Here is a 23,465-nt window from a genome sequence, read left to right as displayed (position 1 = left end):
AGGGAGGCTCACTCTGAGATAAACCAGCCATTAGCCTGAGTTCTTCACACTGTAAGAAAGCTTGGGCTAGCTCTAGGGAGAGGCCAGGTTGGGAGAGAAGTGCCTGGACAGCCTCCAGTGTTTCAGGCATCTCCAGCCCGGGAATAATCATGTGGGTAAAGAAGCCCTCTTGCATGTCCCACTCAGTCAAGTTTTTGATGACCAGCCTCAGCTGACATTCTATAGCAACCCCTTGAGGGACCCCAAGTGAGAACTAGCCAGATGAAACTCAATTCTGAGAACCATTAAATGTAATAATACATGTCTGTTTTAAGCCATACGTTTGGGGATGATTTGTTACACAGCAGCAGAAACAAGGTCCTACCTCTATTTATTTTTTAATATTTTTATTGAAGTATAATTGCTTTACAATGCTGCGTTAGTTTCTGCTGTATAACAAAGTTTATCTGGTATATGTAGAATCCTGAGTGGCTCAGGGGTGAAGAATCCACCTACCAATGCAGGAGGCACAGGTTTGATCCATGGGTTGGGAAGATCCCATGGAGAAAGAAATGGCAGCCCTCTCTGGTATTCTTGCCTGGGAAATTGCATGGACAGAGGAGCTTGATTTTGCAAGAGTTGGACACGATTTAGTGACTAAACCACCATCCTCTCTCTCTTAACCCTCCCTCCCATCTATTTCTGAAAGGACATTGGAAGGAAGGAGGTGGGTGAATTCCTTATGTTAAAATTTGGATGGGGTTTGACAACCTTAGGGATGGAAAGGTGGTTTTCTGGCTTATGTACTGAGCTGTTCAGGCCTATCTTGGAATGGAAGACTGCAGGTAGGACTGATCATCTGTAGGTTCACTGGTTTGACTGTACTAGTTATCAAAATATGGAAGTATTTTCATACCAGTTGGGAAATAATATGAGTAATTGCAATATCCAGTATAACTAAATAAATAATGTACATCTCAGCATGTGTGATGAGAAAACCGTAAAGCTCATAAAACCGTGAGCATGATTTTATCAGAGAAATTCCTTGCACTGTAGAACTGAGACTTGTTTTTCTGGTTTCGGCACTAGGGAGTGCAGATCAGCAGGACTTGCCATGCACTTTCGGTTATTTATTTTAGATGTTGAAAGGTTGCCTCCAGTTTCTAAAGTTGTTGTTATTGTCATTATGTTAGCTTTATTGAAGTGCAATTGACATACAAAATTGTAAGACATTTACAATGTACATTGTGATGACTTGATACACACACATACACACTGTGAAAGGACTCCCCCTGTCTAGTTAGTGAACACATTTCTCACTCCAGTTCCTAAAGCCTTGTTGGGGGAGGCAGCACCACAGGGCTGAGCTGAGGAAGACCTATTTTGTAAGGCCCTAAGGAATGCCTAACTCTGCCCAAGGGGAGAGGCAGGGTCCAGGTTCAGGTAGAGGTTGAATAGCCTTCTGGGGGTTGTTGCACAGACTGGAATTTGTGTAGGCAATACCACCTCCAGTGGTTTCAAAACCTTTGTTTTATTTGGTACTATATCCTTTGGTTGGGGGCAGCTACTCCCGAACAGCTCTGCTTAGGACCCTATTTATTGGCCAGGAAACTGTGTGCCCCCATAAGTGATGACATGAGTCATCTCTGTCACCTCTCCTCCCCTGAGCAGAGAAACCAGTCCACTTCCTCATTCCCTGGTAGATGCCACTCTCTCTTTCACCGGGGCAGATGTGCAGAGCAAGCCCCAGCATGAGCCCTACTCACCTCTATGCGATGAGAATGGCAAGCTTTTGCCCACTTGTCAATTAAGTGCTATTTGTGTGTTCTTTTCTTTTACTTCTATTCTTTTGGTTCTCCTCTCTCTGTGTGTTGCATCTTCTAACTGCTCACCCCTCTCACTCCTTCTTTCTCTCCTCCCCTTATCAACCCCTCCATCTGGCTTGTCTACTGCTGCTAGCAGAGAGAGACTGGCAAGAGGCCTAGAGAGCAGTGGACACAGCTGAGCTGAGATGGGGGCAGCTGCACAAACCATCACTCAGGTCCTCAGAGGCTCCCATGCATCTAACACTTACCACGGCAATGGGAAAGTCTTTGAAAGAGTTTGATGCAATTCCTGATATCAAAACATGACTCATTACAGGATACAATTCAGAGAGCATCTCAGTTTGGGTTTCTCTCCAAAGCAGAACCTTAGACAAGGACTTGGGTACAGGTAGGCTGTTTGAAAGGTGATCCCAGAGAGCAGGAAGGAAGGAGTGGAAAGAATGAGATGGGGAAGGAACAGAAGCCAGCAAATGGGATGGTTTTCACTGTGGACAACTGGGGCCCGATTCTGCTGGGAACCCTTTGAGAAACCACATAGAACACACCTTCCCAGAGTAGTCTTCCCAAAGGATGGGCATCTGGAGCATCGTTTCCCGTTGACAGGTGTTTAAGCATTGTCTGAGATTGTCTCTGTGGTGTTCTCTCTGGGGATTTCCAGGATATGAGCTGGGTGAACTCCTGGGGTATCAGGGAGAGCCCTGAGGCAGAAAAGTGGAGAGATTAGCAGGCTCTTGTGTTGGGACGCTGACAGTGTGCATGGGAACCAACTAGCTTAGCTGCAGTTGAAATCAGAGAGGGGCCCTGGGGAAGTGGCAGGGGGAGCACAGAAAAGCTTCCTTAGACAGCGACAGCTGCAGCAAACACACATGCATGCCATCAATTGCTGTAACCCAACAAATGCTTTGGGAATTGTTAGAATGGTTTAACAAATGAATTTTGCTGCAACTTAGGTTTCATGGTAAATAGTTTTATACTCCAGTTTCAATAACTGAGGCAGTAAAAGGGAATCTGTTCTTAATTTTTGATTTTTGCATCAGTTTATATACTACTGAATACTAGTATCAGGTTGCCAAATATTTATTGTACCACCCCCGTCTATGTGTTGCTCCTCCCTCCCAGGGCTCCCTGATCCCATATTTCTTCTTCACTTGGTCCCCAGCATCTCTTCTCAGGTGACAGCATCACCCCTGCTCTCCACCCCAGTCCTCACAACATGCCCTTTTAATTTTCACAAGCCTCTGTTGGAAGTCAAAAAACTAAACATTAAATTTTTCTTGCTCTTGTCACTCTCTTTATAAAAATTCTACTTGTCCTTGAGTAAATGGATGTGTCTGATTAGGGAAAAGGTCATATATAAGTTGTGGAGGGAAGAAAACACATTTCTAGTTATTACTGCACTGTACTGACACTTAGGAGAAGTGCTGTGCAGAAAAAGTACTGAATATTATTATGAAGCATAATGAGGATGGCGGGTTGGGAAATCAGGGAATGTCTCTGAAGAAGTAACTTCTAAATTCAAATCTAAAGCATGAGAAGAGATGAAGCAAAGAGGAAACAGGGAGAAGATTTGAGGAAAACAGCTTGTGTGAAGACCCTGGGCACAGGAGAGAGGATCTGAAAGAAAGCTAGGGGGCATGTCCCTGATGGTCCAGTGGTTAAGACTTCACCTTCCACTGCAGAAGTGTGGGTATGAGCCCTGGTCAGAGAACAAAGGTCCCACACGCCATGAGATGCAGCCAAAAAGAAAACGAAAGGAGAGAGAGAGAGAGAAAGAAAGCCAGGAAGTGTGGGTAAAGATGACAAATGGGACACATGCATTTACTTCGGTTGCTCCTGAGATTCCACTAAAACGATAAACAAAGGGCCACCCCAGCATGACAGCCCCTCATCAGATGTAGAAGATGGAGCAGGAGAAGATAATTTTTTTTTCTGGGCCTGTATAATTTTTTTTTAAATTGGAGTATAATTGCTTTACAATGTCGTGTTAATTTCTGCTGTATGACAAAGTGAATCAGATATATGTATACATATATTTCTCCTCTTGGGCCTCCCACCCACCCCCCACCTCCATCCCACCCATCTAGGTCATCACAGAGCACTGAGCTGAACCTTTGTGCTTTATAGTAGGTTCACAGATACCAAACAGACATACATTTCATTGTTTGCAAGTAGGGAGAAGATTTTCGCACACCTGAGGGGAAGCTGAGGGTTGACGTAATGATAAGAAAGTCAAGCCAGTGGGAAAAAAAGACAATTATCTAGGAAAATTCAAAGTTAGTCAGGAAAAGAAGTAATCTTTGATACTATATGGCTTAGCTGCAAATATGTTTACATAGCCCAAATGATGTAAACACAGAGTATTGATCCAATGACAATGAGGAGGTAACTATGTTGGAAAGACAAGCGATGGGCTGGGTGGTGTTGAGGGAGGGTCTGGAGGGGAGGGGAGGAAAACAAATTCCCATCTTCCACAGTAAGAACTCAATAGACTATGTTAAAAATACAAGTAAAAGTAGCCTTAAAATCATGGTGTTTAGAGATGTGGGAGCAAAATCCCAGAGGATCAGCTGAAATGCTTGCATGTGGTTGCCTTGGACAGACAGAAGCTTGGGGGAAAGGGATCTGTGACATTTCTCCAAATGGGGGCATGATGGACTTTGCAGAACTTTAAAACTCTCTTATATGCAAGTACTGTTAGTTGGATTGAGAATGGAAACTCATCCATGGCAGGAGAATGGGGCTGGGTGAGGGGAGAGTTGAGTCAGCTCAGGAGATGGGATTTTCTCCATATTCAGGATTTTAAAGGAAATAGGAAACAAGCGAAGGAAGGATTTTTTCACAGTTGAATTGCATGTATGCTTAGTCACTCTGTCGTGTCTGACTCTTTGTGACCCCGTGGACTGTAGCCCACTAGGCTCCTCTGTCCATGGGATTCTCCAGGCATGATTATAGGAGTGAGTTGCCATGTCCTCCAGGGGGATCTTCCCAACCCAGGGATCGAACCCAGGTCTCCCACATTGCAGGTAGATTCTTTACCATCTGAGCCACCAGGGAAACCCTGGTGAATAGTATGACAAGATTTATATTCTAAAAAGATTTCTTTTGCTATTGTGTGGAGAATAGAGAGAAAGAGGCTAGAGTGGCAACGGGGAGACCAGATTGTCCTCTGAGAGAGGAGGGTGGCTTGGATGAGAGTGGGAGGGTGGGGACAGTGGGTAGGGAGAGAAGTGGACAAATTCAAGATGCGCTTGGAAAGTAGAACCACATAATCAATAACTCTAAAGGAGCTGAAGACGGGGGAAAGATTTTCCCTTTATTAATAACCACAGTAAGCAACTTCAAAATCACAGCTAATAACTCTAAAATTATTTCATTGAAAATCCATTCAGATTAACGTTGAATGTAATGTTGCAAATTGGCAAGGACATTCATTTCAAGCTGAGTGCCTCTGGAAAATATGCCGGCGAGCCCCTTCGTGGCCTTGCATCCAACAATCCCATTTTCTTCAATTAAGCGGCTGTTTCAAAGACATGTCATCTGTTTACTGTTAATACATACTAATACAGCCATCCATGGATCAAGAGCAAAGCCCATCTAGAAAGGCGATGTTATACTTGTACAATTTTTATATGCTCTTTCATATGCATGTGAATTTCAATTCCAAACCAACATCTTTTGAGTGAAATACCACAGTGAAAATAAAATTTAACTCTGCTGGGGGAAAAATGTATCAAACCTTATATTACTTAAAAATCAATGTTCTTTTTCTGGCTTTTGCTTTATTCACATGTTTCAAGTGAAGAGCTTTGCAGTCATCCTAGCTCCCCTCCCCCACATTGACACTCCCCTATACTTTCAGGCCATCGGGCAGTTTTTCCCTGCTGTAATTTAGAATTTTCCTAATATTCGCTAACAAAATTTGGGTGTCATTTTCTTTCCACAATAGTCCTTTTCATTTCCCTAGGGATGGAAAGAGACTCTGAGGTGTTCTGATAAAAGTTTAATTTAAAAAGAAAAAAAAAAAAAGTAAGTGCAAATATCTCCTTCCAAGCTGTAGTCTTCTCCACAAAGGCACCTTGAATCTGCGTCCTAGTAACTTGATTTGCTGACTCATGAGGCAACCAAACATGTTAGAAAAACAAGCAGTGGTTTGTGTGTCTGGGATTTAAAATCAGAGCCCCCAAGTGATCAGAATAAGATGAATGAAATTTGCTCATTCTTGGTCATCTTATTTGGTCTAATTTACTTTGCATTCATATCTGGAATGTGTTAGTTGCTCAACTGTGTCCGACTCTTTGAGACCCCATGGACTGTAGCCCTCCAGGCTCCTCTGTTCGTAGGTTGCTCCAGGCAAGCATACTGGAATGGGTTGCCATTCCCTTCTCCAGAGGACCTTATTGACCCAGGGAGCGAACCTGGGTCTCCTGCATTGCAGGCAGATTCTTTATTGCTCAGCTATGAGGGAGTTTCCAAATCTGGGCAGGGAATGGGATAGGAGGAGAGAGGATGATGGCATCTCCTGGTGTTTTGTAATGGACAATCTGTCCCAGGGCCCAAAATTATTTGCTTGGTTCTTTATAACTGTTTCCTCACCAAAGATAAAGTATGTTAGTCACGTCTGACTCTTTGTGATCCCATGGACTGTAGTCCGAGAGACTCTTCAGTCCATAGAATTCTCCAGGCAAGAATACTGAAGTGAGTAGCCATTCCCTTCCCCACGGAGTCTTTCCCAACCCAGGGATTGAGCCTGGATCTCCCGCATTGCAGGAAGATTTTTTACCATCTGAGCCACCATAAGTACCTCTTCCTCACCAGATCTCCAGATTAATATAAGAAGTATCTGTCTCATCCAGCATTCAGAGTTAGTGGATGTTAGTGTTTTCCCACATTTGCTTCATATCTTTTATCTTAAAAATAGATTATCACAGATACTGCAGGAGGCCACTGTCTCCTTCCACGGTCCATTTGGTCTCTCTTTTTCTCCAGAAGTAGATCACTATCCTGAGGCTTAAGTATATCTTTCTTATCCTTGTTTTACAAGTTTACTATATATGTACATATCTCTAAACAATACGCACTATAGCCTGGAGCATATGAAAACCCGTCAGAAATGGTTTTATGCTTTACATTTTATTCTGCAATTTTTTAAAAATCAACATTTCGTTTTTGATGTTTAGACAGGTAGCTCTGGTTTATTCATTTCCATTGCTATATAGCCCTCTGATGGATGGAAACACGCACTCTATTTACCCATTCCCTTTTCTGAAGAACGTTTAGGTTCTTTTTGTCTTATTACAAACACCTCTGCAGCAAATGTCACAGATTACATTAATAGACTATTCTTTTCTGATCCCAGTAACCACATCCTCTGTCAGGTGACTTTGCAGTTACTCCCCCAGAGTGTATTTTCTGTTTGTCCATGTGACTTGCAATGGCCAGTGGAATGTTAGCAAGCACAAGTGACCAGAGGCTTGGGAGGTACCTATGTGACTGAGTTGTGCTTTTGGGTCTCTGCTATTGCTGTGAAAAGAGCATGTCTTGGTTACTCACTTGACCCAACAGAAAGGTCCATGCAGGTCAGAACTGGGCTGTCTGGCTAAGTCCAGCCTATAGCAACTGGCCCCTGGATGGGTGGGTGCCATCCGCAGCTAATGCAAATAGAACAATCTAGTTCAGCTACTCGTCAACCAACCTGCAGATTCACCAGGTCCAGAAATGTTTCTTCTTGAATGCCATTGAAATCCTGTGGTTGTTATGCTGTAATCTAATTAATATGAGAAATATCATTTTAAATGAAAGAAAATTTCTAAGACTGTTACCTAGAAATGGGATTGTTGGGTTACAAGGAATGTGAATTTTTAATTGCTCTGTGTTACTCACTGAGTCGTGTCCGACTCTTTGCGACCCCATGGACTGTTACCCACCAGGCTCCTCTATCCATGGAAGTATCCAGGCAAGAATACTGGAGTGGGTAGCCATCCCTTCTCCAGGGGATCTTCCTGACCCAGGGATGGAACTTGGGTCTCTCACATTGCAGACCAATTCTTTACCATCTGAGCCACCAAAGAAGCCCAAATTCCAAAGGATTAGACTAATTTACACTGATGAACCAGTGCCATATTCTTTTTCCTACATTCTTACTAGCACTTGTTATTTTCTGCATCTTTCTCATTTCTTTCTGCATTTCCCTGCTTTCTAGGGAGATATACAGTCTTGGCTGAGCCTGTTCTTCCATGATCCCAGCTCAGGCTCCAGACATGGGAGTCAGGAAGCCACCTTAGAAATGAATTCTCCAGCCCCAGCTGCTCCAGCCACCAGCCGTTCAAATCACTGCCAGTCTAGTAAGCTGGCCCAGCTGAGGCCCCAGATACTGTGGAGCAGGGAAGAGCTGTCTCTCCTTTGTCCTTTCTGAATTCCCAATGCACAGAATCCATGAGCAGAATAAATGGTTGTTGTTTTACACCATTAAGTTTTGGGGTAGCTTGTTATTCTGTGGTACATACAAGAGCCCTGCCTCATCTTCCTGACATGGGACCCTTTTAGCCCATGATGGGGCAGAAGTTGACCCTCCGTTGCCTGTGGCTGCTTGTATGTAGATTGCTTGGCTCCCAGCTCCTGGCTTTGAATTAGTTTCATTTCATATTCAAGAAAATTTTTGGTTATAGTTTGAGCCATGTTCTTGAAATATTCTTTTTTAATTTAACTTTTATTTATTTTTGATTGCACTGGGTCTTCATTGCTGCATGAGAGCTTTCTCTGGTTGCGATGAGTAGAGGCTACTCTTCGTTGTGGTGTGCAGGCTTCTGATTGTGGTGGCTTTTCTTGTAGCAGATCACAGGCTTCTGTGGGATGCAGGCTTTGGTAGCTGCAGCTCACATGCTCTAGAGTGTGAGCTCAAGTAGTTGGCTCTAGAGCACAGGTTCAATAATTGTGGTACACAGCCTTGGTTTCTCTGAGACATGTGGAAGCTTCCCAGACCAGGGGATCAAACCTGTGTCCCCTGCTTTGGCAGGTAGAATCTTCACAACTGACCACCACCAAAGAAGTCCTCTTTTAAGTATTCTTTTCATATGTATGCCTGGAGTAGAGGTGGCAGGTTTCCAACCAGCAGTCTTACCTGATTTGTACTCTTAGTAAAAGATCTTATCAAGCAGGTAGTCAATTCAAGCTCCTGGATCATAGTCATACATACCTCTTTCACTTATTCCAAGTGTTAATTAGCACCTACTGTGTGTAAGCATTTTTCCAGACACAGTGGAAGATAACAAAGAAAAGTTAGAAGTGATCCCTGCTCTCAAAGAGTTTATAGTCTGATAGGGAGGACAAGATGTACGTGCATTATGTACACTATGTCGTTATGTATGGATGTTGGTCCATAAAGAAGGCTGAGTGCTGAAGAAACGATGCTTTCGAACTGTGCTGTTGGAGAAGACTCTTGAGAGTCCCCTTGACAGCCAGGAGATCCAACCAGTCCATCCTAAAGGGAATCAACTCTGGATACTCATTGGAAGGACTGATGCGAGGATCCAATACTCTGGCCACCTGATGCAAAGAGCCGACTCATTGGCAAAGACCCTGACGCTGGGCAAGATGGAGGGCAAGAGGAGCAGGGGGTGACATAGGATGAGATGGTTGGATGACGTCACTGACTCAACGGATATAAGTTTGAGCAAACTCTGGGACATATTGAAGGACAGGGGAGCCTGAAGTGCTGCAGTTCATGGGGTCACAAACAGTCAGACACAACTCAGTGACTGAACAGCAACAACTATAAGAGCACATAGACCCATAAACTATATTAGTAAAATGATGGCGTTACAAGAAAAGTCCTATGACTCAAAGATGACAAACCAAAATAAACCAAGTTGGTGATAGCAGAGGAGCCAGACTCAGCCATCTGCTCCCATGTGTCTGTGCTTCCTCGGAGAGCACACCTCCATGTTGTCTATTACCAGCGCACAGACGACCCTTAGGCTGGTGTCTCTGGTCTGGACTTCACACAGATCTTTCTCTCACAGCTTTGCTGCTGGTTGTGTCTTGGCATTCCCCCAAGTATGCGGAGTTGACTTTCACCTTTCCTCTTGCTTGCTTCTCCATCTAGGAAGTTCTCACATCTTATCAAATGTGCCCTCAGCCTGTCTCTGGTGTGTATTTATCCACTTATCTTATGACCACTATCTCAGTGCAGGCTCTTAACAGCTTGCACTTGTACAATATATATTTAGCATCTCTAAGGCTAAGTGTTCACATTTCCCATCTACACTGCATTCTTGGGCTAGCTTCTTCTTCTTAAATGACACTTGTATTATGCTCCTTCTTGGGCTTCCAACTCTTCAAAACCTCCCTATTTTTCTGCTGTATCTCATTTAAACTCCTTGGCTGGACCCCAATACCTTCCTTAAATCAGCCACACTCTCAGTAGGGCATGCTATTTCCTCAGTACTATAGGAACCATCTCCTCTTTGTCCTGAGTACTTATTCTCATATTCACAGCCTTTTCCAATGCTGCGCATTGTCTGGAAGGCCTTGCTCACTATTACTACTTTGGCATTTTGCTTCAATCAGTTTATATTCCAGCATATTTCATGTCCTTTAAATGTTTCAAGTGAAAAACCACTAAAAGAAGAGAGGGTGCTGTCATATGGCAAAATGTTAAAGGGTGGCCAGCGAGGAGGAGTGTGATGGAACTGCCAGGGCGTGTTCGTCAGAACTCTTGCAAGGAGATCGGGCCGTTGTTATTGTCCTCAATTCTTACTGTAATTGAGGTTCAGGGAAATTGATTTTATTTCAGGTCACAAAGCTATCCAGTGTCCAAATCAGGCCTAAACTCCACATCTTCTCACTATGAACCCAGGAAGATCTCCATACCATAGCAGAGTTAGACATTGTATACGTAGCCAAGGCATAGACGTTTCCTAAAGATAGATCTCTGCTCAAGTGAGGAATAACTTTAACAATTCAAGCTATATAATGACAAAATGAGTGACTTCATTTAAAAAATGAGTTCTGCATATTACAAGCAAAGGTGGGAAGATGGAGAATGCTCCTGTTCGGAAGGAGGAGATGTGATGTCTAGGATCCCTTTGAAGGATAAAATGCTGTGATTCCCAGCTTGTTTGTAAGTGCTGCTTTCATCTGGCTCAGTGAAGTGGAGAAGAAAGGGGAAAGGGATGGGAGCTATTGTTTACTTAATAAGTATTATAGGTAGCATCCTAAGGGATTTACATTTTTATTTAGTCATTACAGCAGCCCAGTGGATTAAGTTTTTATTATCATCCCAAATTTGAAAAAAAACATTCAGGGTTAAGAGAGGCTAATAAATTTACCCAAGACCACATAACTGATAAGTGGAGAAAATGAGATTCAAGTCAAGTAGAGGGAGAGAGGGAAGGGAGTGAGATTGGGTATTTATTTCTCCAGCTCCCTCTATGTGAGGGTCTCGAAGACTGTCTGCTTCTCTGGACCAAAGGGTCCCTGTAAGGGACACTCTCCAAGGTTCATTTTCTTTTCACCCTCTCGTGCTACACATGATGGGACCTGAAAAATGCTTCTTTTCTGATTACCGAATAAAAGGATCAAACGAACAGGTAAAGAAAAAGATATCTTGAGAATTAAGCTGGTGTACTAGCAGGTCAAAATTGCATTGTTTTGACCAAAGTTTTATTGCATGACTTATAGAGCAAGAGCAGCTGTCAAAGAATATTTAATACAGCATACAGGATTTAACAACAACATAGCATAATCATAGAAGACACTTCAATTATTATCATAAAAGTATTCTTGATCTAACATGCAGATATCTAATGTAGCCTTAACTCTCAGTACAATGCAACTAGAGTCTGCAGTAACACAGATGTATGTATATCTGTGTTAAGAGCCAGCGACTCCTCTTTCCTGGCATTATCGTGGACTCAATAGTTCTTAAATTACTTCTGAGAAACTCTGGTTGGAGTCCAGATATGTGGAACAAATTAAGAGATAATGTCAAACGTCTGCTCTTCAAGTGTCTGCGTGTATTTACGTTCACTCGTCTGGAGACATCCGCGGACATCTGCCTTCAATCATGGCAGTGGGCCGCTTTGGATGTGGAGTGCTGGAGAGGTGTGCCTGGCCAGGTGGTTTGATTTGCCGCGATTGCTTTTCCACTTGGAAAATACGGTATCCAAAATAGCCAGCCTGAGGGACATGGTGTTTTGATTGAAAATCCACTCATTGAAACTGATGCATGCTTGAAAAATGACCCATGTGAGACTTGAAGTAATTCTGTGTTTAAAACCAGTTCTTATGATTCTCTGGCTGGATATCATCAACTGATTGTTCTCCTAGGAAACCCAAACTGGAGGGAATTTTATTATGGTCATATGAGGGGGAGATGGGGTGGAGGGGAATCTCTGCCTGTGTTATGGTGTTGGAACAGGAAGAGAGGTGGCCAACGTAAAATCTTTGCGAGTACAGTGCTCTTGATGGTTTCCAAGTTTGAATTTCAGGTATCAAGCCAGATTCGAGCCCCCATTCCACAAAGAATATAAGGCCCTCTGGATGAATTTTAGCATGAAATTGATTACGTGGTTAACTTTAAAGAACTAGCATTTTAGCGTAGCTTCTGACTTGGGGATTTTAGTTTTTACTCTTTTACTATAGGTGCCAGGAAAAGTATGCGTGTGTGTGTTAAAGTAAGCCCTAGATATTTAAAATCCTAGTAGTGAATGTTTGAATATCCATCATTGTCTGCTGACATTAAATACCAGACTGGTTTTCTAAATGATCATTTTGGTTTGTGACTTTTGAAATAATCATGGAGTTTGGGAAATATGCAAAGTCTTTGAAATGAAAATAAAATAGGCCATATATTCAGCAGACAGAAGGAAAAAGATTTCTTGAAATCTAATTAAGGGAGGGAAAAATTGGGTTCAAAGACATCTTAATTATGTCATTAAGCTAGAAACTAAGTGTGGGGGCTGTGCTGGTGTCTTCTGTTTACCACTTCAGATCCACTCTTTGTCCCTCTCTGCCCTGGTCTATGCTTCAGGAGTCTGACCTTGCCTCTGACTTGTGGTTGGTTTAGGTCAATGGGAAATACAGAAGGGGGCGGGAGGAAGCAGGTGTTTATTCTGCTAGTTCTCTCCTGATGGGGTCCCTGAAAAATGGAAGGAACATCCAAGGTCCTGTCAGGAGGTCCTCTCCACATGGCCCACCTTGTCTCATTAATTCCTTGCTCTTCTGCCCCTTCAGGCCTAGGGATGGTGACTCCTGTGGCTGCTGGCGCGGGTGGCAGTGAAGCATCATTCCTTGTGCTTTTCTACTCTTGTTCATAACCCCTTTCTTAAACTCTCTTCAAGTTATCTGTTTCTTTTTGCATATGCCTTCTGCTTCCTACATAGTTTGAACCATCAAAATAACAGAGAGGAATGAAGGGAGGGAAGGAAGGAGAGAAGGAACCAGAAATCTGCGCTTTGTGGAGTCTTTGTGAAGTAGCTAAAGTAAGAGACAACTGTGAATGTTAGTGCTTCTGACAATTTCAGAGGGCAGGATAAAGGCTCTGGAAAAACCGCTGAGAAAGTGTCAGGGTGTCTTAGAGGTGCCTTTGGACTTGACCGCAGTAAATAAGAGAGGTAGGTGTTGGTTCTTTAATAATTGTCCTCCCCAAAATCAGCTTGTTCAGGAGGTGGATGCTATTGAATTTCTCTTAGGCTCTGTGCTTGTTCGATATCTGTTTGTCACACAATTTGGAAGTTTATTGGGCAGTAGGGGCCTGGCTTTAGTTTTTTGCCCTTTTAATTATTGAGACAATAGTTTTTCTTTTCTGGCTAAATTGGATGTCCAGGATTTGAACCTCGCAGAGCAGAGATTTGCTAAATAATCCTGGAAGCAATACATCCTTTTGGAAGGCCTTACTTAAGGCAAAAGATCTTTTTGTTTCTTTCCTGTTGAAAGAAGATCTGTGAAGTAAATTGGGTATGTCCATCAAAAAACATAGACAAAGATGAGGAAAACAAAATCTATTTCATAAGCCATCTGTTTAGAGGTCAAATCTTAGTAATAACATACTTCAAATATGTGTTTTTGACAACTGTTTCATGGGCAATTTGTAGAATGATTTAAGCTCAGTAATTCAGACTTTAAAGCATTCAACAAATTATCTAGGGCCCTTTGGATGCAAGGCCTCTTACTACGTAGAAGAGACCCAGTGTTGGTTAAGACAGACAAGATTCCTGCCCTGAAAGATTGTATGATGGCTGCGTATAGAATGGCTGAGCCAAATCCATTGTCCCAACATGTAATGTGAAGTGAATAGAAAGCTTTTTATTATATCTTACCCTCAACTCCAACAGGTCATAGAGGATTGATCAAATACAGTTTTTTTCATCATTCTTCCATATGAGAGGCTTCAATGTATCCCTTCTTGCTTCCTGAGCTTTATATATATATATATATACATATATATATATACATATATATATATATATATATATATATATATTTGCCATGAAGCACTTTCATTTTTTAGATGGTTTCTGTGTCAATAGCAACTTCAGGGAAATCCAGCTGTACAGTTAGCATGAAATACTTGTTATGCCTCTCCGGACTTCATGCTTGGGGCATGGGGTTGTTTGCACCTTTTTTCTCTGGGTGAATGCTGGGTTTGTGGATCCTTCTGACAACAATAGCAGGTAGCTAAGTAGCCGGGAATGACAATAACTTTTCAGTTTTCAGTGAACAAGATGAGCCTGAAAGCTTTATCTGGTAGGAGTCCTCCGGTATAGCCTTTTTCTTATCTCGTTCTTTGACTAGAGAGGCATTCTGCTTTGCCTTCAAATAACTTTTATGAGCCAGATGTTCAGCCCATATTGTATTTCGTGACTTTGGAAGGAAATCTAAGCACCTGGACAAATGCTAGAAGGTGCAAAATGTTTAAAGAATGATAAAAAAATGCCCAACTTACACAGATTATTATAAGCACGGGAGGCACTAGTCTGTGATGAGTCCTCCATTGTTAGATCAAACAAAGCAGAAAAAAACTTGCTTTGTTTTTGCCACTAATGAGATATTTCTATACATATGGAGTCTTTTAAAAGATCTCAAAGAAGCCACACTTTATGAAAGTGCTGTACATGCAATATCTGTACTTAAAAACAAAAACCGAGCAAGATCCCATCATCTTAAAGACACTGAAAATATATCTTCTAATTTAGGAGTCAATCACAGTCCAGAGGAAATCCCAGTGTTGTTATGAAAATTTTAATCCAATTGTTTTGTGAATATAACTAAGCTGATGGTCACCATCAGCTGCAAGATAAAATTTTAAGTATGCAGTGTTTTGTCCATTCTACACTCCTCTTTTTTTTATCCTAAGCTGGTTTTAGAAAAGGCAGAGGAACCAGAGATCAAATTGCCAACATCCACTGGATCATCAAAAAAGCAAGAGAGTTCCAGAAAAACATCTATTTCTGCTTTATTGACTATGCCAAAGCCTTTGACTGTGTGGATCACAAGAAACTCTGGAAAATTCTGAAAGAGATGGAAATACCAGACCACCTGACCTGCCTCTTGAGAAACCTGTATGCAGGTCAGGAAGCAACAGTTAAAACTGGACATGTAACAACAGACTGGTTCCAAATAGGAAAAGGAGTCTGTCAAGGCTGTATATTGTCACCCTGCTTATTCAATTTATATGCAGAGTACATCATGAGAAACGCTGGCCTGGAAGAAACACAAGCTGGAATTGAGATTGCCGGGAGAAATATCAATACCCTCAGATATGCAGATGACACCACCCTTATGGCAGAAAGTGAAGAGGAGCTCAAAAGCCTCTTGATGAAAGTGAAAGAGGAGAGTGGAAAAGTTGGCTTAAAGCTCAACATTCAGAAAACAAAGATCATGGCATCTGGTCCCATCACTTCATGGCAAATAGATGGGGAAACAGTGGAAACAGTGTCAGACTTTATTTTTGGGGGCTCCAAAATCACAGCAGGTGGTGACTGCAGCCATGAAATTAAAAGACGCTTACTCCTTGGAAGAAAAGTTATGACCAACCTAGATATCATATTCAAAAGCAGAGACATTACTTTGCCAACAAAGGTCCATCTAGTCAAGGCTATGGTTTTTCCAACGGTCATGTATGGATGTGAGAGTTGGACTGTGAAGAAAGCTGAGTGCCAAAGAATTGATGCTTTTGAACTGTGGTGTTGGAGAAGACTCCTGAGAGTCCCTTGGACTGCAAGGAGATCCAACCAGTCCATTCTAAAGAAGATCAGTCCTGGGTGTTCTTTGGAAGGAATGATGCTAAAGCTGAAACTCCAGTACTTTGGCCACCTCATGCAAAGAGTTAACTCATTGGAAAAGACTCTGATGCTGGGAGGGATTGGGGGCAGGAGGAGAAGGGGACGACAGAGGATGAGATGGCTGGATGGCATCACCAACTTGATGGACGTGAGTTTGAGTGAACTCCGGGAGTTGGTGACGAACAGGGAGGCCTGGTGTGCTGCGATTCATGGGGTTGCAAAGAGTCGGACACGACTGAGTGACTGAACTGGCTGACTGACCTTGTTTTCTTTTTTTAATTTTATTTATTTATTTGGCTGCTCTGGGTCTTAGTTGTAGCATGTGGGATCTAGCTCCCTGACCACGGATCGAACCTGGGCCCCCTGCACTGGGAGCTCAGAGTCTTAGCCACTGGACCACCAGGGAAGTCCTATAACCTTGTTTTCTGTAAGTCTTTCTAGCTGTTAAAGGAAAAACTTTCACAATGAGATGATAACGAGTGGGTAGTTAGACTTCCACATAGTTGTGCACTTCGTTGTTTTTCAGTTGCCAAGTCGTGCCAAAGAGTGCCAGCTCTTTGTGACCCCATGGACTGCAGCATGCCAGGCTTCCCTGTCCCTCACCATCTCCTGGAGTTTGCCCAAGTTCATGTCGATTGAATTGGTGATGCCATCCAACCATTTCATCCTCTGTTGCTCCCTTCTCTTTCTGTCTCCAGTCTTTCCCAGCATCAGGGTCTTTTCCAATGAACCAGCTGTTCACATCAGGTGGCCAAAGTATTGGAGCTTCTGCTTCAGCATCAGTCCTTCTAAATAGTATTCAGAGTTTATTTCATTTAAGATTAACTGGTTTGATCTCCTTGCTGTCCAAGGGACTCTTAAGAGGGTTTAGCTGGATGCAAAGAAGTAAATCTCCATCAAGGATATACAATGTCAGGAAAGCAGGAGGGAAGTGGAGGGGCAGTGATCCTTTCTCACCATCTGGCTGACTCAAGGGATTGATAGACACCCAACCAGCACTGTCCACATGTGTGGGTGGGGATGACGATGGTGGTAAGTGTGGGGTGAAGCTGCGATTGTCATATAAGCCAGTCTTTAAAGAGGTGTCTCCCAGTCCTTCTGGGATGGAACACCAAGTCGTCTGCCATAGGTATTTTAGATAAAGAAAAATGGAGTTGAGAACTTCCCAACTCTGTTTCCTATTTCCGGGCTGGGTCTGCCTTTACACCTACCATAATGTAGCACTATTTGGCTCATTTGTTTTCTCCTTAGAGTAGAAAAGAATGTTTCTCCACGGATGTCAGAGAAAAAGATGCCGAGAGACAGAGGATGAAGACAGATGGCGTATAGTTATAAACATGGACTCTGCAATCAGCCGTCTGGGTTCAAATCCTAACACTTCAGTTATTAGTTGTGTGACTTTGGGCAAGTTAATTAACTTTTCTGTGCTTTAGTTTCTTCATCTGTAAAATGGAAAAAAAAAATACTAGTACTGGTGTCATACTGTTGTGAATTTTTTATGTAAAGTAGTTAGAACATTGCCTGGCACTTATGAAGCCTTGTATAAGTGATAATAATAATAGTTTTAAAATTATAATGTTATTAATAGGGACCTCTTAGATTCCAGACCTCAACATTTCAGTCACTCTTTCTCTTGGATTCCCCATGCCCCCAGCTCCAGTCTCCTTCTGCTATATTCCCTTGGTGAAACGCCAACACTAGGGGACCCCAGCTGCCCCACTGCTGTCCCGGTAGCCAGGGGTCTGGGCTGCTGAGCTCTGCCAAAGAAAGCATCACTGTGCAGCAGACCACCGTCGCCGCACAGCTCTGAGCACCAGTCTCAACAGGGCTCCTGACACCACCCGGAAACTCTACTTCTCATCCTCATTTTCCACAAGAACGGTCAAACCTTGTCCTGTCCCTTCCAGTCTCCAGCTCTCTGTTTCCTTCGTTCATTCTCAGTTGATAACCTTGCTTCCCAATTCATAGGAAAAGAAATATGAGGATAAAATTCCCATGATTCTGTCTCCAAACCTCCCAACCCACTAGCAACACTCATGCTGGGAGAAATGCGTTTCTCTACCACCTGCTAGGAGTTTGCTCCTTTTTCCTCTTATATTTTTTTTTTCTCAACTGCTGTCTTCAATCCCCATCTAGATAAGCTCAGGCCTCTTACTATACAAACACAGACACATCTCTTTGCTTAATTCCATACTACTAACACCTTTCAGTCAAGGCCCAAGCAACCACACCCTCCTTGTTCATAACCAGACTTTTCCTGTTACATTATCCCTAAAGGTATACCTTATCTTGGGGCTTTCAGGCCACAAACTTCTGTGGCCCAAATTTCCAAAGTCTTACATCTCAGGGATATTTTCCAGTAGTTGTTTTGCTCTATGTTTTCAAAAATTCTCTCCACTTGTCTTCCAGTTACAATCATCTGATTCTTCTTCTTACCTCTCTGACTGCTTCTTCTTAGATGTCTTTACGGTGTTTCCCTTTCTACTTATTCCTGAAATCTCTCTAGTCCCAAGAAAATCTTCTCCTGGTTATCTGATCTTCTTCACTCAAACTCAGTGAACAATGTCTTCTCCCCTCAGTTTTAGGTACCAGCTACAAGCTGATAGCACCAAAAGCTACACTAGTGTAAACTCTCCTCTTAAGTTCATAGCTATACACCCAATTGCTTTTTATACATCTCTGTTTGGATGCTTAGATGTCTCTCTGATGCCATATATTTAACATGCCAAAAAACAGATCAACTTTTCTCCTAAACCTGCTTTCTTTCTTTCTCTCTACACACCCTCCCTACTTTTCTCTCTTTTTCCCCAGATCAGAATTTACTATCTCAAGAAATAACACCACCATTCACCCACTGCCCAATTCAGAAATTTGGAGAGTTTACCTTTAAATCCCCCATCTCCTTCTTTCTTTACTTATTGATTACCTTTTATCTTCCTCCCATCTCATAGATGTTTCTTGAATCCATTCACTTCTTTCCATGTCTTTCTGTTCTACCTGGCTTTTCTTTCTCAGCTGAATTACAGCACTGCCTTGTATCTGGGCTTCCCTTCTATGTCCTATACTCTAACCTTGAGATGTTTGAATGGTCAAACTTGATCATGGGACTCTTGCTTAAAATCCTTCATTAACTTTTCATTGCCTTTAGAATGAGTATAACTCCCCTGCAAGGCCTTCCAGGCCCTGGCCCCTCACAGCTTCTCTAGCCTCCTCTCACCGCTTTCCCCTTGACCTCTGTTATCCAGGTGTGTAGACTTTCTTAGGCTCTGCAGAGATACCTTGTTCATGCTCATCTCTGGCCTTCCCTGGGTACTGTTTCTTCTGCCTTGACCACTTTCCTTTACCTTGTTTTTTCTGACAGATAATGTTTTATCCTTCAAGAGTCTAACCACTACACCATTTTCCACCTCCCTCACATCCATACCAACTTTTAGAACAGGGTCTGCTATATGAGAAGTACTCAAAAACCATTGATTGCCTAAGAAATGAATAAACAAACAAAAATTCTGGTACTACATCTTTTCAATTGTCTCTGCTGTCTCACAGCTTCATGTTATTCCCATCTCGAAATTCAACTTCTCTACCAACTCCCCATAATTTTCTACACTTTTAAATTTAATTTACAAATTGGAGTTGGGTAACAGTCACTCTAAAAGCCTTAGTTTCCAGTGTGTCCTAACCACACCAGACCGACTTCATCACTAGCTTCCTTTGTAGGGCCTGCAGTACCTGAAAGCATCTGGTTTACAACACCTGGGATGATTTGCTCCCCAGCAATAGATTCTCCAGGCAAGAAACTCAATCTCAGTCATGTTTGTACAGTTTCCCAAAGTGTGCAGGAAGGCATACACTGTCTGTGCTGGAGTGGTTCCCAGAGAATGGTGTCAGTACCATCATCATTGCTTTGCCCCGTGTGGGTCCCCTGCTGTCTGGGTGTGTGCTGCCATGCTATGGGGTGAGCAAGGTAGGCTCAAAGCTGTTGTCTCACAGGGTTTCTTTCCATGGAACTGAAGACTTGGTAATAGAGATCCTAAGTCATAGCACTTAAATTTCCAGTTTCCATAAGCAGCCCATAGCCATCCCACCATCCAGCCATCACTCTCTCCTGGGTCCTACATATAAGTAGGGTGCATCTCTGCCTCTCTTAAGAAGCTCTCAACTACCATCTTCTTTCAGTTCTAAGTTGCCTCCTGGGGTTGCTCCAGGCCAGCCTTCTAAACTAGAACACCAGCCCAAACTCCGGCATCATCTGGTGCCAGCTTACCATGGGCCTCATCTGGTTTCACCTCTTTCATTCCTGCCAGGAACACAAAGAATGCTTACTGCCCCCTTGAAAGATCTGCAAGGGAAATCCAAGACTTTCAAAGACACAGTAACGGCATTGTGCTAGCTTGTATTTTACTCTTCCCTGGTGAACTCATCATAGCAAAACAGTAACAAAATAATACACCCATCAGCATTTTTCTCAACATCTCACCCTGTTATCAGTTATTTCCATTTCCTTGTCTTATCTTCCCCACTGAACTGCCAGTTGCTCAAGGATTAGATTTCTTTTATTCATCATTTTTATCTCTAATCCTTAGCACAGGTTCTGCCATATAATATTTGCTCAAGAAATATTATTTCAATAAATGAATGAATTATAGGTCAGTCTTCTGAGTCTCTGAGTCATGTAAGTGGTCAATATTTAGATGAATACAAACCCTAAAGCAGTTATCTTCAAAGACCACTTTTCAAAAATAGCCCAGCTCTGTAGAAATCTGAGAATCTATGGAGACAAGCAGTTCAATTTATCCCATTCAAAGTAAATTCCCCCTTCAAACATTTATTGGTGATAACTAGAGATTCCATTCCTGAGTAATTATTTCTCTTTCAGTGAGTCAAGGTCAGGATATTTTCAAAGCTATAATCCAGACTTAGCCACACCATTTTCTGTCATTTAAGATTATCCTTGAAATAGTGAATGCATGTTTCTTACCCTGGGGTTAAAATTCATTTGAAAGTCTAGACATTCTTTGTTTGCTCCGGATGAAAGTTCACATTTCTCTGTAACACAAGTTACATGAACAGGTAAATTAAAACAAGTTTTGTACTGTGATTTTCCATTAATCATGATTATCAATTCATGAATTCCTGATAAGCCTGTTTGGTTAAATCTGATCTTTCACCTCCATGTTTAGAAGTTGAATTAAGGATAATTGCATGCATTATGCCACTTGTGACAGTATTTGAGCTGATTAGCTCCTGGAGGACTGATTAGGTGAAGCTATAGTAGTATAAAAGTGTGCATTATAACAGGCTATGTAGATGAGCTCGTAGTGATATTGTATATGACACAAAACTAAAAGAACTTATTTTTATTCAGATTAGAGACACTCTTCATTGTGCTCCATAAGCATCAAGGTGCATGACAGTCTCTGAATGACTATGTAAATTCAGCCCCACATTTTCATCAACTGCCCATCATGACTTCTTGGCTCTCTGCTAAAGAAAGAAGAAAGCATAAACAGAAAGTTTTGGCAGGTGGGGTAAAATGCACAACAAAGAACATAGCCCAGATTGCTCTCCTTGTGAATCCCCACAACAAGGGATACACTTGCATCTAATGCTGAGCCTGTTTATTTTAATAAAGATCTTTATGAGAACCCCTAGACCGTCCCACAGCATGTAAAGCTTCTTGTCTCATTTTCTGGCAACACCTCCCACTCCCACACACTTTCCTTCTTACTAGCTTTTGAAACGCAATGAAATCTCACTCAGCTCTGGTGTTTCATTTGCTTCATGCTTTTTCTTTTGACCTGTTCATCATTGATAATTTAATCATGGTTGCTTCTGGCAGCCTCCGTGTGTGTGTATCCTCCTTCATTTCTGCATGTGGCAATTACCTGATGTAATCTGGGCTTCTAATTTTCCTAGAGAGCATAAAGCATCAGGAGCAGCTACTCTGAAAAGTAATAAAACAAACACAAATATTCCCCACCCCACCTCCTCTTGACAAGCCTTCCATTTGACTACATATTTTAAAATGTCTCATCTTCAGCTGAGGAAATAAAGCAAAATGTGATTCTGGTGTGGTGGTGGTGACTGAGGCCTTTTGAGTTATCTCAGCCTAGCCAACTCAGGCCATTTAGAGAGGATAAGATTTTCTTGGAAAACCACTGAGAACTTCTAACAAAAATTTACCAAATCTGTCAGAAAGGTGGCCTGTTAGAAATATTAACTGAGCTTTCTCTTTTTTGATCACATTTACTTATTTTTTAAGCTTTTTCCCCCTAAATAGATATATATTTTATAACTTGTATATTTTCTTATACTATAAGTGAAAACATTCTCAAAATAGTAAAACACTCACTCGGGGAGCAGTTTTTAAAATGTAGTTATCAGGTGACTTTCAAAAGTGGCTATTTGATTTTTATGGAAGGATCACTTATGGGCTGAGGGTATAATGAAGGTCGAGAGATGTGTAACATAGGCTAGCCTGACCCTTGGTTTAGCTCATATTATAGTGGGACATTCAGTTCGTTGCAATACCCTTGTGACCTCAGCTTTTCCATCTATAAAGTAACAATGATATATACCACCTATATAAAATAGAATAATGGCCCTCCCAAAGTTGTTCATGCTCTAATTCCAGGAAGCTGTGTACTTATCTTTGGGGACAAGGGGGAATTTACCAGTGTGGCTAAGGATATGAACCTGGAGATGGAGAGAATATCCTGGATTAGCTAGGCAGATTCAATCTAATCACAGAAGTCCTTCAAAGCAGAGAATCTTTCCTGGATGGGTTACAGATGAGTTGGAAGAAGGAAGGATTCAGACCATTATTTTGAAGATGGAAGAGAAAGGCCAGGAGCCAAGGAATGTGGGTGGCCCCTTGAAGCAGGGAATGGCCGCTAGCTGACAGCCAGTAGGAAGACAGGAATCTCAATCTCCATTTCTGAGCTTCTGTTGCTGAGTTCTGCCATCACACCAATAAGCAAGAAAATAATTTCTTCCTGAAAAACTCCAGAAAGAACGCAGCCTGCTGACACCTAGATTCTAACTCAGTAAAACCCTTGTTGGACTTCTGACCTACAGAACTGTAAGTGAAAACATTTCTGTGTTTAAACCACTAAATGTGGGGTATTTGTTACAGCAGCAATTAGAAACTAACACATCATGTGGTGGGGGGGTTAGGAAGGTCTTAACCTTAAAAAATTTTTTTTCTTCTCCAGACTATTTCCCAGAGAGGGAATATTCTGAGATTGCTCACTTAGCTATCCCCTGCCTTCTGAAGAGCATTCTGGGTTGGTTTGATGTTTGGATCTGGTGAGGGGCTTCCCAGGTGACTCGGTGGTTTCAAAGAACCCACTTGCCAGAGCAGGAGCTGCAGGAGACT

Source organism: Ovis canadensis, chromosome 2, assembly GCF_042477335.2.
Source record: "Ovis canadensis isolate MfBH-ARS-UI-01 breed Bighorn chromosome 2, ARS-UI_OviCan_v2, whole genome shotgun sequence".
Taxonomy (NCBI): Eukaryota; Metazoa; Chordata; class Mammalia; order Artiodactyla; family Bovidae; genus Ovis; species Ovis canadensis.
The sequence above is the reverse complement of the archived record's forward strand: the minus strand, read 5'-3'. Positions refer to the sequence as shown.